The sequence below is a fragment of the Salvelinus sp. IW2-2015 genome, unplaced genomic scaffold, assembly GCF_002910315.2.
Source record: "Salvelinus sp. IW2-2015 unplaced genomic scaffold, ASM291031v2 Un_scaffold2418, whole genome shotgun sequence".
In the NCBI taxonomy this organism is placed as follows: Eukaryota; Metazoa; Chordata; class Actinopteri; order Salmoniformes; family Salmonidae; genus Salvelinus; species Salvelinus sp. IW2-2015.
Genome location: NW_019943739.1, coordinates 57523 through 74303, shown reverse-complemented (window position 1 = coordinate 74303; position 16781 = coordinate 57523). Strand labels below are relative to the sequence as shown.

At 40.8% G+C, this 16781-nt stretch overlaps 1 long non-coding RNA gene and 1 pseudogene across 2 annotated transcripts in view; both read right to left on the bottom strand.

Moving 5' to 3' along the window:
• The window catches only part of LOC112073915 (uncharacterized), a 50329-nt gene that overhangs the window by 4128 nt on the left and 29420 nt on the right, over nt 1-16781 (bottom strand). Inside the window, exons 2-3 of one of the 2 annotated variants that reach the window (XR_011476729.1) lie at nt 4424-4598; nt 2906-3002 (exon numbers count right to left, since the gene is read on the bottom strand). This is a non-coding gene — a long non-coding RNA (uncharacterized lncRNA). Of the gene's footprint in view, nt 1-2905; nt 3003-4423; nt 4674-16781 lie in introns of those variants that run through there. The other variant, XR_002894638.2, reaches the window with a different exon arrangement.
• Nucleotides 5081-12336, bottom strand: LOC139025245 (uncharacterized; annotated as a pseudogene).

Here is a 16781-nt window from a genome sequence, read left to right as displayed (position 1 = left end):
AAAATAGCTGTGCAGCGATGCACCCCATCCAACCTTACAGAGGTTGAGAGGATCTGTGTCACGCCCTGACCATAGAGAGCCTTTGTTCTCTATGGTGTAGTAGGTCAGGGCGTGACTAGGGGTGTCTAGTATGTCTATTTCTATGTTGGTGCTAATATGGTTCCCAATTAGAGGCAGCTGTATTCTTTGCCTCTGATTGGGGATCATATTTAGGTAGCCATTTCCCCACCTGTGGTTTTGTGGATATTGATTGTTTGTGTTTAGTTGCCTGTGTGCAAGTCATGACTTCACATTTCATTGTTTCTTTATTGTTTTGTTTGTTTCACGGAGATTAAAAATATGTGGAACTATACTCACGCTGCCGCCTTGGTCCGTCTCTCAAAACGATCGTGTCAATCTGCAGAGAAAAATGGGAAAAACACTCCAAATACAGATGCGTGTGCCAAGCTTGTAGAATCATACCCAATAAGTTCAAGCTGTAATCGCTGCCAAAAGGTGCTTCAACAAAGTGCTGAGTAAACGTATGAATAATTATGTATATGTGATATTCTGTTATTATTTTTAATAAAGTTGCAAAAATTTTACAAAACTGTTTTTGCTTTGTCATTTTGGGTATTGTGTGTAGATGATGAGGGGAGAAAACAATTTAACTTTCGTCGCTCTCACGTGAACGCGCGTGGTCAGCGCATGTTCAGGTCATGATAGACCCGACTCATTCCTCTCTCCTTCGGCCTCACTTCATAGTAGAAGCATCAGTCAAGTTTCTAACGACTGTTGACATCTAGTGGAAGCCTTAGGAAGTACAACATTGAGGAATGCTCAACTGGTGTTGCTCATTCAGCCGACAGAAACTTTCAACCGGTTTTCCACATTAAGTAGCGAGTCGAGTCTGAGGCGAGTCTCTCTGTCTCTACTCCTGCCGTTACGGGGTCAGAGACGCCGAAGCTTCCCACCATTAGCTCTGACAAATTGAAAACCCTAGTCATTGGCGACTCCATTACCCGCAGTATTAGACTTAAAACGAATCACCCAGCGATCATACACTGTTTACCAGGGGGCAGGGCTACCGACGTTAAGGATAATCTGAAGATGTGCTGGCTAAAGCTAAAACTGGCGAGTGTAGAGAATAGAGATATTGTTATCCACGTCGGCACCAACGATGTTAGGATGAAACAGTCAGAGGTCACCAAGCGCAACATAGCTTCAGCGTGTAAATCAGCTAGAAAGATGTGTCGGCATCGAGTAATTGTCTCTGCCCCCTCCCAGTTAGGGGAGTGATGAGCTCTACAGCAGAGTCTCACAAACTCAATCGCTGGTTGAAAACTGTTTCTGCCCCTTCCCAAAAGATAGAATTTGTAGATAATTGGCCCTCTTTCTGCGGACTCACCCACAAACAGGACCAAGCCTGACCTGCTGAGGAGTGACGGGACTCCATCCTAGCTGAGGGGTGCTCTCACGCCCTGACTTACATAACTGAGGATCTCAATTTAACCTTGCGCAATACCCTAGATGCAGTTGCACCCCTAAAAACTAAAAAACATTTGTCATAAGAAACTAGCTCCCTGTATGCAGAAAATAACCGAGCTCTGAAGCAAGCTTCCAGAAAATTGGAACGGAAATGGCGCCACACCAAAATGGAAGTCTTCCGACTAGCTTGGAAAGACAGTACCGCTGGCAGTATCGAAGAGCCCTCACTCTGCTCGATCATCCTATTTCCAACTTAATTGAGGAAAATAAGAACAATCCAAAATGTATTTTTGCTACTGTCGCAAAGTTAACTAAAAAGCAGCATTCCCCAAGTGAGGATGGCTTTCACTTCAGCAGTAATAAATTCATGAACTTCTTTGAGGAAAAGATCAGATCATTAGAAAGCAAATTACGGAACTCTAAGTCTCTCCAGAGGTGTTCGATCGGGTTCAAGTCCGGGCTTTGGCTGGGCCTCTAAAGAACATTCAGAGACTTGTCCCGAAGCCACTCCTGCGTTGTCTGTCATGTGCCTTTTASTGAGGAGTGGCTTCCGTCTGGCCACTCTACCATAAAGGCCTGATTGGTGGAGTGCTGCAGAGATAGTTGTCCTTCTGGAAGGTTCTCCCATCTCCACAGAGGAACTCTGGAGCTCTGTCAGACTGACCATCAGGTTCTTGGTCACCTCCCTCAGTTTGGCCAGGCGGCCAGCTCTAGGAAGTGTCTTTAAGAATGATGGAGGCCACAGTGCTCTTGGGGACCTTAAATGCTGCAGAAATGTATTGGTACCCTTCCCCAGATCTGTGCCTCGACACAATCCTGTCTCGGAGCTTTATTGACAATTCCTTCGACCTCATGGCTTGGTTTTTGCTCTGACATGCACTGTCAACTGTGGGACCTTATATAGACAGGTGTGTGTCTTTCTAAATCAAGTCCAAACAATTGAAATTACCATAGATGGACTCCAATCAAGTTGTAGAAACATCTCAAGGATGATCAATGGAAARAGGRTGTACCTGAGCTCAATTTCGAGTTTCATAGCAAAGGGTCTGAATACTTATGTAAATAAGGTATCTGTTTTTTTTATACATTTGGAAAATATTCTATTAACCTGTTTTCACTTTGTCATAATGCAGTATTGTGTGTAGATTGATTCAAAAAAAATTTCCTCTTATCAATTTTATAATAAGGCTGTAACGTAACAAAATGTGGAAAAAGTGAAGACATCTGAATACTTCCTGAATACACTGTAGACATGGTTTGTGTACTCAAGCAGAGCTGATGCAGTTGTATTGTTTTTGTGGTCACATTTTTGTCAGTGCTTGACTTTGACTGAAATCGGTTCCGGTACGCAGTCCCTAATGGCACCCTGTTCCCTACATAGTGCACCGTCAAAAGTACTGTGATAATGGGGTATCAGTTAAGACACAGCCTCACTCACAGAAAGCCAGTCTCAGGGAGATGTTGAGAGTGACTTGTAGAACACACAGCACTCCTAAACCACACAGCAGCCATCCTGTAGAGTCTTAGTCTTCCATCTGCAGAGAAACACACACACACACACACCATCCTACATTATTACATTATGACAAAAACAGAACTAACATCATCTTACATCACAAAGACTATGATGAGAATTCTGAGAACCAAACATTTCCATTGCTTCATGATTACGGTTGAAGCAACAGTTTTCTAAAGCTGTGGTCATCTCAAATCTGATACACAGGAAGCTACTGTAGAAGAAATTACAAAAATTACACAATATAGCTGAAGCATGTGATTGCTACAGCATGATTTAAGGGTGTAATCTGCGATTGCTATATCTATATGTTTTACTTTTAAATTCATTATGTTCACCATTATCATAATAAGGTAAGTATACTGTATATGCCTCATGAGCTTAACTTTCTAACCCCATCAGGACCCCAAATATCAGCTTGTTCTACCATGGAACTGTTAACAAACACTGTGTAGTCTCAGATTGTTGAAAACTATCATTTTGATCTCATGGAGTCAGTCCTTGCATACAATTGTAGTTCTGTCTATGAATTCATACAGTACCAGTCCTACATAGTTTGTCTATGAATTACATACAGTACCAGTCATACATACGTAGTCTGTCTATGAAATACATACAGTACCAGTCATACATAGTTCTGTCATGAATTACATACAGTACCAGTCATACATAGTTCTGTCTATGAATTACATACAGTACCAGTCATACATACTGTAGCTCTGTCTATGAAATACATACAGTACCAGTCATACATAGTTCTGTCTATGAATTACATACAGTACCAGTCATACATACTAGTTCTGTCTATGAATACATACACATTACCAGTCATACATACTGTAGCTCTGTCTATGAATTACATACAGTACCAGTCATACATAGTTCTGTCTATGAATTACATACAGTACCAGTCATACATACTGTAGCTCTTCGTATGCAAATACATACAGTACCAGTCATACATAGTTCTGTCTATAAATTTGAGAATGGTTACATTTCTGCAGCGTCCATTTTTTTGAGATTGGTTACATTTCTCTGAGTGGAAAAAATGGGCAGATCACCAGGTTCACAGAGCCTGTTTCAGGTTACCAGCCACTCAGCTGTTTACCAATAACAGCGGTGGGGTGTCCAGTGTGTTGTTGTTTAAAAAGGTTATTTTTAATTGATTATTAAATAGTTCCACATAGTTCCAATAACTGAATTTAAACAATAAATTGAATTGATGCATTTTAGTGTTTGTGGCCCCAGCAGGTTGTAAACCCCAAACTCTGTACCAACTGAACCACCCAGAAGACTGAGCAATAAAACATGTACAAGTGTTTTTCTATGATGTGATATTTGTGTGTGTGCACTTGTCAGCATACTTGTGCGTTCGTTTTGTGCGTTCATACCTTTCTGCATCTGTGTGTGAGAGAGGGAGAAAAAGATCATTCTTTGTACCTGAGAGATGGGTCTCAGTCTTCATGCTCCTCGTTGCTCTGTTCCGGTTTTCTTCATTAACTTTGTTCAATTCAATCACCTGTTTGTTGACGTAGTCGGCCATCTTAACTAACCGTACCGAATATCAATGATTACCCCAATCAATCACTTAATCAACTCATTCAGTCTGTTTGACCTCTTATTGTAATATAAATGATTTTAGCATTTACTTATAGTATTAACTTACTTATGATTACCTTTCTAACTGACTCCTAATGGTAATATCTACTGTATGATGACTAGTAGTTCTGTATTTGCTTTCATATGCGTCTCCACTGGTAACCCTCTGATGACTGTCTGTGGTCGACTGCAGTTGAAAGAATGTTTTAAGTATCCAATCACTTTCAAGCAAGACGTCATATTTCACAATATCTATTTGTGACATTGTTCATAAGGAAGTGACATTATGGCTTGGGAATTTTTTCCTCTGTGCTGTCTGTGTGTGACATCAGTTTGAGGAAATATTCAGAAGTTTGTAAGAMATCTGTCTGCATCTTTATCGGAGGATTAAAAGGGGAACTTCACAGATGTGCGTGCGTTTATGTGTGCGTGTGGGATTGCATTTGTGCAGCGTGTGGCTCTGTCTGTGCAGCGTTCTGTTCTGCCCTCTGTCTGTGTTCAACTGCAGGTCACACTATAAACATCCAATCTCTCTTTAGTCAGATTGTTGTAACTGGTCTGTAGCTGGTCTCTCTCTTTAGTCAGGTTGCTGTATCTGGTTTGTATCTAGTCTCTCTCTTTAGTCAGGTTGATGTAACTGGTCTGTAGCTGGTCTCTCTCTTTAGTCAGGTTGTTGTATCTGATTTGTATCTAGTCTCTCTCTTTAGTCAGGTTCTTGAAACTTGTCTCTAGCTGATCTCTCTCCTCAGTAAGGTTGTGTTAAATAAGCTTTAAGTGTTCTATCTCTTTAGTCAGGGTGTGGTAACTGGCCTGTATCTGGTCTCTCTCTTCAGTCAGTTTCTTGTAGCTGGTCTGTAGCTGGTCACTCTCTGCAGTTGTGTTGGTCTTATAAATGGAAAACCTATTTTCTCATGATCACGTCATGACCATTTACTAAGTAAATGATTAGAGAACTTTCTCATGAGACCCTCTCTCTTCCTATGTTGCTGGTCTCTCTCTTTCGTCAGGTTGTTGTATCTGGTCTGTATCTGGTATCCTTCTTTAGTCGTGATGTGGTAACTGGTCGGTAACTGTGATAACACTGCAAGAAAATGGATAACAACTAGATGTTACTCCACACCATAGTGATTCATTAGTCCTTTAAGAACGAGATGTCACTCCATACCATAGTGATTCATTAGTCCATTCATGTTGCTCCATACCATAGTGATTCATTAGTCCTTTAAGACTACACAGGTTCTTGTGATATCGTTACCTCTRCCCTGTGTCTGTTCCTGTGCCTTACTGTAAGTGACATTGTTTTAACTGAAACTGTCAAATCAACTCATCACTTTCCACCACGTGACTTCCCACACTTTACCTTCTAATGGAAACATTTTTGTTTCCCATCGTGCATATGTTTTAAACATATGATTCAGGTTATAATTGAAGTAATCATATATTTTAGTGGATAAAAAATGTGACCCTCTGAATTCACATATAGATCAAATAGCAATACTGAGGCTTTGACACCCCAACCTTCAAACTAAAGGTCACGTTATGGCTTGTACTCTGTGGCCAGCCACCTATTTCATCACATACATCACCAATGACCTTATGCCATATAGGGGCCTTTTGTCTTTTATACTGTCTGTGTGTTACGTCAGTGTGAAGAGTTAATCAGAAGTGTGTGACATCAGTGTAAGGAGTTATTCAGAAGTGTGTGACATCAGTGTAAGGAGTTATTCAGAAGTGTGTGACATCAGTGTAAGGAGTTATTCAGAAGTGTGTGACATCAGTGTAAGGAGTTATTCAGAAGTGTGTGACATCAGTGTAAGGAGTTATTCAGAAGTGTGTGACATCAGTGTAAGGAGTTATTCAGAAGTGTGTGGGGGAATTCTGTCTGCATCTTTCTCAGAATTTTCAAAGGGAAGTATGTGTGTATGCTCTCAGTACTCTTCCGCCTTCTGTGTGTGTCCAACTGCAGGTCACACTGTTTTTTGAAAACATTTATTTTTAACTAAGCATAAGCAGATGGCAATGTTGCGAATAAAAATAATGAAGAAGCATTTTACTGAGTACAGTATGATTACATAATCTAAAAAAGATCTAAAAAGATCAATTATTTGTCTTTTTTTCCTCCCTTCCTCATTCTCTTAATTGACTTCTTCCTCCCCTATGTCTCTCTCTGACACTAAGGCTCTATCTCAATTAGTCTTTCCTAGATACCTCTCCTCCTATCTCCTCTGCTATCTCCTCTACTCCTATCTCCTCTCTTCACATCTCCTCTGCTATCTCTTCTACTCCTTCTCCAGCTGATCTCTCTCTTTAATCAGGTTGTTGTATCTGATCTATAGCTGTTCTCTATTCTCAGTCATGTTGTTGTATCTAGTCTGTAGCTGGTCTCTCTCCTCAGTCAGGTTGTTGTAACTGGTCTGTAGCTGGTCACTTTACTCAGTCAGGTTGTGTCGTAACTGGTCTGTAGTTGGTCTCTCTCGTCAGTCAGGTTGTTGTAATTGGTCTGTAGCTGGTCTCTCTCCTCAGTCAGGTTGTTGTTACTGGTCTGTAGCTGGTCTCTCTCCCCAATCAGATTGTTGTTACTGGTCTGTAGCTGGTCTCTCTTCTGAGTTAGGTTGTTGTAACTGGTCTGTAACTGGTCTCTCTCTTTAGTCTTTATTGAAGACTCATCTCTTCAGTAGGTCCCATGATTGAGTGTAGTCTGGCCCAGTTGTGWGAAGGTGAATGGACAGGCACCGGAGCAACGAACTGCCCTTGCTGTCTCTGCCTTTCCGGTTCCCCTCTCCACTGGGATTCTCTCACTCAAACCCTATTACAGGGTCACTGGCTTACTGGTGCTCTTCCATGCCGTCCCTAGGAGGGGTGCATCACTTGAGTGGGTTGAGTCCTTTAAGTCATCTTCCTGTCCGGGTTGACGCCCCCCCCTTGGGTTTGTGCCGTGGGGGGAGTTCTTCCTGGGCTATACTCGGCCTTGTCTCAGGATGGTAAGTTGGTGGTTGAAGGTATCCCTCTCGTGTTGTGGGGGCTACACTTTGGCAAAGTGGGTGGGGTTATATCCTGCCTGTTTGGCCATGTCTGGGGGTATCGTCGGACTGGGCCAGGGTGTCTCCCGACCCCCTCTCTCAGCCTCCAGTATTTATGCTGCAATAGTTTGTGTCGGGGGGCTAGGGTCAGTCTGTTATATATGGAGTGTTTCTCATGTCTTATCCGGTGTCCTGTGTGAATTTAAATATGTTCTCTCTCTCTTTTTCTCTCTCTCTCTTTCTCTCATTCTCTCTTTCTGTCTTTCTTTCTTTCTCTCTCTCGGTTTGATTCTCTCTCTCTGATTGATTTAGTCAGGTTGTCTTAACTGATTTGTAGGTGGTCTCTCTCCTCAGTCAAGTTGTTGTAATTGGTCTGTAGCTGGTCTCTCTCCTCAGTCAGGGTGTTGCAATAACCTGTTTGTTGACTCAGTCATCCATCTTACCTAACAGTATGATTACCTTTCTAACTGACTCCTAATGGTAATATCTACTGTATGATTACCTTTCTAACTGACTCCTAATGGTAATATCTACTGTATGATTACCTTTCTAACTGACTCCTAAAGTTAAATCCTACAACCACCTAAAGGAAGAGATTCCCAAGCCTTCCATAACAAAGCCATCACCTACAGAGAAATTAACCTAAAAAGAGTCCTTTAAGCAAGCTCGTCATTGGGCTCTGTTCACAAAACAGACCACACAGAGCCCCAGGATAACAACAGCAACACAACTAGAAACAACGCAAATCGTGAGAGAAAAAAAAGATAATTGCTTTGATACATTAGAAAAAATTATCAAAAAACTGGGAAAACCAAAGTTTTTTGGCCCTAAACAGAGAGTAACACAGTCACAGAATACCTGACCACTGTGACTGACACAAAAGTGATGGAAAGTTTTGACTACAGTATGTACAGATCCAGTGAGAATAGCTTTTGCTTATTGAGAGAAGGCTTAGGGAGACCTGGCTCCCAAGAGAAGACAGGCTATGTGCACACTGCCACAAAATGAGGGGAAACTGAGCTGCACTTCCTAAACTCCTGCAAAAATGTATGACCATATTAAAGACCCATATTTCCATCAGATTTACAACAGACCACAAAAGAATTTGAAAACAAATCACATTTTGATAAACTCCTATATCTACTGGGTGAAATATCATAGTGTGCCAGAACAAGCAGCACGATTTGTGACCTGTTGCCACAAGAAAAGGCAACCAGTGAAGAACAAACACCATTGTAAATACAACACGTGTATGTTTATTATTTTCCCTTTTGTATTTGTTTATAACACGGTACATAGACAAATATGACATTTGAATGTCTCTATTTCTTTGAAACGTTTGTGAGTGTAATGTTCACAGTTAATTTTGATTGTTTATTTCACTTTTCTTTATTATCTATTTCACTTTATTTTGCAATGTAACATATGTTTTCCTTGCCAATAAAAGCCTTTGTAATTGATTTGAAATTGAGAGAGAGAGAGAGATCTTTGTGTACAACCTACATGCAATGCTACAAAATAAACTATAAGTCTTAACATTGACATGGCTACTGGGTGATAAAACAATTAATGACAGAGGCTAAAGCAGCACACTGTAATACCAACAAGCTTACTGAACCACTGTGCTATAGAGGAATGCAGCATGTGCTAACCATGATTGGTTTACAGCTTTACCTTCAGTTGCTGGTAGAGGAATGAGCACTGTGCTCAACAATGCTGGTAAGCTTCTACTTCCAGTTACTACTAGAGCAATGAGCACTGTGCTCACTGTGACTGGTTACAGCTCTACCTCCAGTTGCTGATAGTGGAATGAGCACTGTGTTCAACTATGGCTGGTTACAGCTCTACCTCCAGTTACTACTAGGAATGAGCAACTGTGCTCAACAATGACTGGTTACAGCTCTCCTCCAGTTACTGCTAGAGGAATGAGCACTGTGCTCACTATTGACGTTACAGTCTCTACTCCAGTTACTGCTAGAGGAATGAGCACTGTGCTCAACTATAACTGGTTACAGCTCTACTTCCAGTTACTACTAGAGGAATGAGCACTGTGCTCAACTGTGACTGGTTACAGCTCTACCTCCAGTTGCTGATAGTGGAAATGAGCACTGTGTTCAACTCATGACTGGTTACAGCTCTACCTCCAGTTTACTACTAGAGGAATGGAAGCACTGTGCTCACATGACTGGTTACAGCTTCTACCTCCAGTTACTACTAAGGGAATTAGCACTGTGTTCAACAATGACTGGTTTACAGCTCTACCTCCAGTTGCTGATAGAGAATGAGCACTGGTGCTCAACAATTACTGGTTACAGCTCTACCTCCAGTTACTACTAGAGGAATGAGCACTGTGCTTCAACAATGACTGGTTACAGCTCTACTTCCAGTTACTACTAGAGGAATTGAGCACTGTGCTCAACAATGACTGGTTACGCTCTACCTTCCAGTTACTACTAGAGGAATGAGCACTGTGCTCAACAATGACTGTTAAAGGTGCTACTTCCAGTTTACTACTAGAGGAATGAGCACTGTGCTCAACTATGACTGGTTACAGCTCTAACCTCAAAGTTACTCATAAAGGAACGAGTATTGTTCTCAACAATGACTGCTAATGTGGGTTGAAATGACAAATTGTCAAATACATAAAACAATGTTAAACTTTAAGTCACAACAACTGAATAGTTAGTAATCAGTACTACTGAAACTGTACAAAAATGTGTAACGTAGGTTAATAATTGAAGTAGAAAGGATCCAAATGTTTAAGTTCTCTACAACACATGTGAATGTTGAAGTAATTCAGTCACTATAGTTCAGAATATACAGTGCATTCCGGAAGTATTCAGAACCCCTTGAAGGTATAAATAATATATATTGAAAAATATTTGATGAAACATTTAATTTGGTCTTACTGCTAATTAGTCCATGCAAACACATGAAAAACAGATTCACTACATGGAACAGACTGTAAAATAAATCTTAAAGGGAATTGTTCTGACGTGTCTGTCCTATATCTGAGAGATATAAGAGGATCAGGAAACTATTTTTTTAAATTTTTACATGTATTTAACCCTTGTTTTTGCCACTAAACTATCTCCATTATACTTCCATAAAACGTTTTCACTGGTACCAGGGACCTTCAAATTAGAATTGTAAGACTTATGGGGGTCCTGTAAAAAACGTGTTTGTGAGAGACTCCCTTTCCACGTATGGGTTATTATTAGTGTGTAAGCCCAAACTGATCGGACCGTGTTGATAAAACATGTTTACTGAGAAATGAACGAAGTATGAGACTCTGAACAGGGTGGATGGAGGTTTAATTAAAATGCAATTTATTAAGAGGTAAAGAATAATCTGAAATAGCGTGCAGCGGACCCCTTTTCATCAAAGCTCAAATTGGAACTATCGAAAGAAGCCCAGATAACAGAGTGCATATACATTTTATACAGTACAGAAAGTAGGTTGGAGTGCTGGAAGTTTCTGGTCCTCTGGTTGGTTCTGATGAGTTGGGCGAGGTCTCCTTCAGGCCAGTATCACTGTCCATTGGCTCTGAGTAGAGTTCTTTGTCTTCAGAAATGTTCAGCTAAAACAGGAGATTAAGTGTGTGCGTAGATGTTCCTATTTTGACATTTCTGTGTGTCTCTGTTAAAATGTTCAGACTGAAGAGGAGTTTTTTGTGTGTGCGTAGATGTTCCTGTCTTATCTGTGTTTATGAAAGGTTTACGTCAGCCCTCTGTCCTTGGGTATTGGTGTGTCTCAGTTTCTCGTGAATAATGCAGTACAGGCCCACTTTTCTTATCAGTCTTTATGAAAAGGCCTGTGTCAGCCATTCTGTCTCTGGTGTGGTGTGGGTCTCCGTTTCTGCTATGAGTTTGGTGAGAAACCCTGTTTGGAAAGAAGTTTTAAGTTCATAACAATGTATTAGGCAAATATGCTTGTGTTATAATAATGATATTTAATTACAGACGCTACAGACAAAACTGGCAATCGGCTCTACTGACTTCAGAGGAGTTCCCAAGACGATTGTGGGGGATCGGTTAAGAGCAAACAAACGGAGAAAACCACATAGTTTGTCAGAGATCATATTTATTGCGAGAAATGATTTTTCGGGATCTCATGATCTGACAAAACACCGCGTCTCTGCTCGACACTTTTATTGCAGATGCGGAAGTGCGACATTGGCGGAATTTGGATTGAGATTTAACCAATGCAAAACGTATATATTTAGCTTAAAACTGACCGATCTTTATTAGGGCCTTTTGTTATGTTGCGGTGTTTTAGGGGGCCTAGCCCACCCTACCTCACTCCTTACCCGTCCAATAAAATATTGATATTTATTTGACGAAGAAGCGGCGCCAACCGAAAGACGCATCAATCTCGGTTAAAGCGCCATCTTCTCGTATGTGAGCCATGTATCTGATGCTGTCTGGACCTAAAGAGTATGGAATGTATACGAGGGTTTTCTGACTCAGCACAGCATCAGATACACGGCTGCATATTGAGGGCCTGCTGTTCTCTCAATAGGTTGCTTTCTCCGGTGACATAGTTTCAGCAGAAGGAAAGAGGCAAAGCGAGAGGGTTCCACTCTCCGCCAAAAGTATGCCAGTAAAATCCCAAAGCGTTTTCTATAGGAACAACAATACAGACTTAAAGCTTGACGCCTGCTTTCCCACCTTGGACAAGGATCCCCATTAATAGGGGCATCTCGTCATTATATATGGGTCTCTGGTTTCGCATCTTGCAATAGGAAAGGAAAAGTTGGCGGGTGTTTTTAAGATGCCTGGATTGCCCTAAAGTGGAAATGTATGTGTCGCCAAATATATAATTACTCCTGTCCTAATAAAATCATCTCAACATACTTCACCAGGTATCATGACTTAGCAAGAGGATTATTAGCTTCTTAAATGTGTTGTGTGAAGCCTTGGGGTAGTGGGTGTGGCAATGGTAGCTGATTCGAGTTGCGGCTGTCAGTGAGAAGGTCTAAAATATGTGTGAAAATTACTCAACCAGAGTTAAGATGACAATCAGTCTTAACTCACCACAACATTTTTTTTCGACTCAACAAAGACAAACGAAGTCTGTTTTTTTAACCCCATTGCCGGAATGATAATTCCTCAGTGTGTTTGACACATCTGTCCAACACTCCCGTCCTCGATAATCACCTAAGACCGTGTGAAAAGCTAAATATCATGATATGGTGATCCCTGATTATCCATGGAAACGTCATAAAAAAAGCAGCCTTTTTCTGTCCCCGGAGCTTCCACTGGCATAGGAACTATGAGGGCCCGGAATAGACTTGTTGATACAATGTTGCAAGTCCCGCTAGTGACAGCTTTGGGCCGGGCCAAAGTGATAATGATAGCAGTGTTTTCTCTTCACTAGCAATAGCTCAAGAAGGAGATGAAAGGGAGGCAGACGGCGGAATAGAGAGATGGATGTGATTGAAGAACGCATCATTTCATCAGGATTATTCTCTGTTTTATTTTTGTCGCTTTAGGGGCCGATGTATGGTTTTTACTTAGTTGATGATGGAGTTATGAGGCTGCTGCTGCCTCTATGATTTCTAATGTTCTCATTTCTTTAACAGTGAAAATGAATTTTGAGAAACAAAAAACATTATTATATCAATATTGTTATTATTGAAATTCAACCTATTCAAGAAATGGCATATAAACTAATCATAAACTGGCACGCAGATCGGTAGAAATGGTAGGAATAAATTGTAAGCTTTCCCCAAACTTGAAAATTCACTAGCAGGCTATGGTCTATTAACTTAGTACATCATTAAATTAATTGTGAACGTGCGTCCACACATAGGAGGTCCCGTGAAAACGTGTCCCCACGGAAGTACAAAGAAACCCATCCAACTGATTCAGGCCTGGGTCTGATTTTTATGGGGATTTTTGTAATTATTGTCTTTTTCATAGGCCAGGAGAGAGAGAGGGAGAGAGAGAGAGAGAGAGAAGAGAGAGAGAGGAGAGAGAGAGAGGAGCAGAGAGAGAGAGAGAAGACCACATTGACACAGTTGACACATTGAAAGAAAACAGAGCAAACTAGAATGCTATTTTGGCCCTAAACCAGAGAGTAACAGTGGCAGAATACCTGACACTGTGAACTGACGCCAAAACTTTAAGGAATGCTTTGACTATGTGCAGACTCAGTGAGCATAGCCCTTTGCTAATTGAGAAAGGCCGCCGTAAGGCAGACATGGCTCTCAGAGAAAGACAGGCCGTAATGTGCTCACTGGCCCAACAAAATGAGGTGGAAAACTGAGCTGCCACTTCCTAACCTCCTGCCCAATGTATGACCATATTAGAGAGACATAATTTCCCTCAGATTACACAGATCCACAAAGAAATTCGAAACAATCCAATTTTGATAAACCCCATATCTACTGGTGGAATTCCACAGTGGTGCCGTCAAGCAGGCAAGATTTGGTGACGCTGTTGGCCACAAGAAAAGGCAACCAGTGAAGAACAAACACATTGTAAATACAACCCCATATCTAATGTTTATTTATTTTAACTTGTGTGCTTTAACCATTTGTAACATTGTTACAAACACCTGTATATATATATTAACATTTGTAATGTCTTTATTGTTTTGAAACTTCCTGTATGTGTAACGTTTACTGTTAATTTTTATTGTTTTATTTCACTTTTGTATATTAATCCTACCTCACTTGCTTTGGCAATGTTATACACATGTTTCCCATGCCAATAAAGCCCCTTGAATTGAGATTGTTGAATTGAGAGAGAGAGGAGAGAGAAGAGAGGAGGAGAGAGAGAGAAGAGAGAGAGAGAAGTATCCAAATGTATCCTAATTTCCTATGAAGTGACCTGTATAGAGAATAAGGGGTGCCATTGTGAACATATCTCGAACGAATCTCCTTCTTATGGTTGCAAGAGCCTGACACATCCAGCTGTTGAACACAGACAGAGAAACAGAGAAGTAACAGTTAAGAAAAGTAAATACGTAGTTAATACTAAATTGAATCAAGATTATTACAATAAAGAGGTCAGCCAGACCTGAATATGATTCATGATTGTGCGTAACATTTGAATTCGGACGCGTTATTTAAATGGCCGAACTACGTCAACAAAACAGGTGATTGAATTAAAGCAAGTTAACTGAAGAAAACCGACAGGATTAATGAGCAAGGTAGTGAAAGGACTAAGACCCATCTCTCAGGTAAGGACATAATAACTGTAATCTTTTTGAGTGTTCTGTCTTCAGGGTGTTCAGTTTGGTACGGAAACGTGGAGTTTTACAAACAACGCTGGGAGTCACGTACACTAAAATGCATCGTGTTTTGTTTCCCCTTCAGTAACTGGAACTATTTGAATACCATCAATTGAAATAACCTTCTTTAACCAACAACAAAGTAGACACCCCGCCCACTGTTTTTTTGGATAAACCGCTGAGAGGGCTGGAAGAAAACGTAACACCTCTCACATGTCATGACAAAGAGCTATGTATGCTCAGTGTAAGCTTGTTTTATCTGGAATTGTAAATTTAATCAATCTAACAAAACTCTGTAATTGCCTTAAAAGCTTACAGTACATTTTTGGGCGGACCTGACCAAATTCACATAGAAATGTTATAGATCTTTTCCGGTATCCCATCGGAAAGCCAAGAATCTAAGAAGCGGTAGCTTTCTGTTCTATGTGTGCTATTTTTTATGCCTTCCCTTTCCGAAGTTGCATATTTGGCACTTTTACTTTCGGTTTTGTACAGGCAACTTCAAACAGTTTGAATATACTATATTATTTTACACAATGACTGCTTGTTTTTTTGTCAACAAACATCTATATTGTGTAATTATGGTATTTTCTTCTATAGATAGCTCCTGTTTTCAGAATTGAGATGACAGCACTCTTGAGAAAACGGTCGCTCCAAACCTAAATGGGGGGAGGGTGGTTTGGTTATCGGAATTCAATGATAATCAGGAGTGATGTAGGATGATGTTTGTTCTGTTTTTAATCATAATGTAGGATGGTTATGTGTGTGTGTGTGTGTTTCTCTGCAGATGGAAGACTAAGACTCTACAGCTGGCTGCTGTGTGTTTGGAGTGCTGTGTGTTCTACAAGTCACTCTCAACATTCCCTGAGGTGGCTTTCTGTGAGTGAGGCCTTCAAATCGCACCCTATTAGCACAGTCACTTATTGACATGCACTATAGTGTAGGGAATAGGGTGGCCCATTCGGGACCTGTTAAATTTTTGAACAATATTCCATTTGTGAACCCTATACGCCTTTTATATGCCTTACTTATTGGTCAGGGCACATCGGCAGATTTTTTCACATAGTTGGGTTCCAGGGATTCAAGACCAGAAAAACCTGTTGTATACCTGGCCCACCGCTCTTAAAGCTAAGCTACCAAGCAGGCTTCTGCCATTTGTGGACAAATTTATACACCGTGTTCATTGGCGCCTATAAATGAGTTGCAACTGAGAGTGTTCTATAGCCACATGCAGCAGTGAACTAGAAACTTTCCATTGTCAACTAAGTGAAACAGAAGTGCCGTTCAGAAAGTACTTCAGACCAACTTGACTTTTTCCACATTTTGTTACGTGTTACAGCCTTATTCTAAAATGATTAAATTTAATCTCAGCAAATCTACACACAATACCCTATAATGACAAAGTGAAACTGTTTTTAGAAAATCCTTTTGCAATGGTATTAACACATTAAAAAAAAACAAAAAGAATAAAACCCCTTTAAAAATTTAAAAACTTAAGTATCAGACGCCTTTGCTAATGAGAGTCAAATTGAGCTCTGGTGCATCCTGTTTCCATTCATCTCCTTGAGATGTTTCTACAATTCAATTGGCCAACCTGTTGGGTAATTCCAATTGATTGAACATGATTGGAAAGGCACACACCTGTCTATATAAGGTCCTAACAGTTGACGAGCATGTAGAGCAAAAACCGACCATGTTTGTGAAGGAATTGTCCGGTAGATCCGGACGGTGTGTCGAGCACAGTCTGGGAGGGTACAAATCATTCTGCAGCATTGAAGACCCAAGAACTAGAGTGGCCTCATCATTCTTAATTGAAGAGTTTTGAACACCACCAAGACTCTTCCTGGACTGGCCGTCTGGCCAACTGAGCAATCGGGGGAGGGGCTTGGTCAGGGAGGTGACCGAGAAACCTCACATGGCCACTCTGACAGAGCTTATAG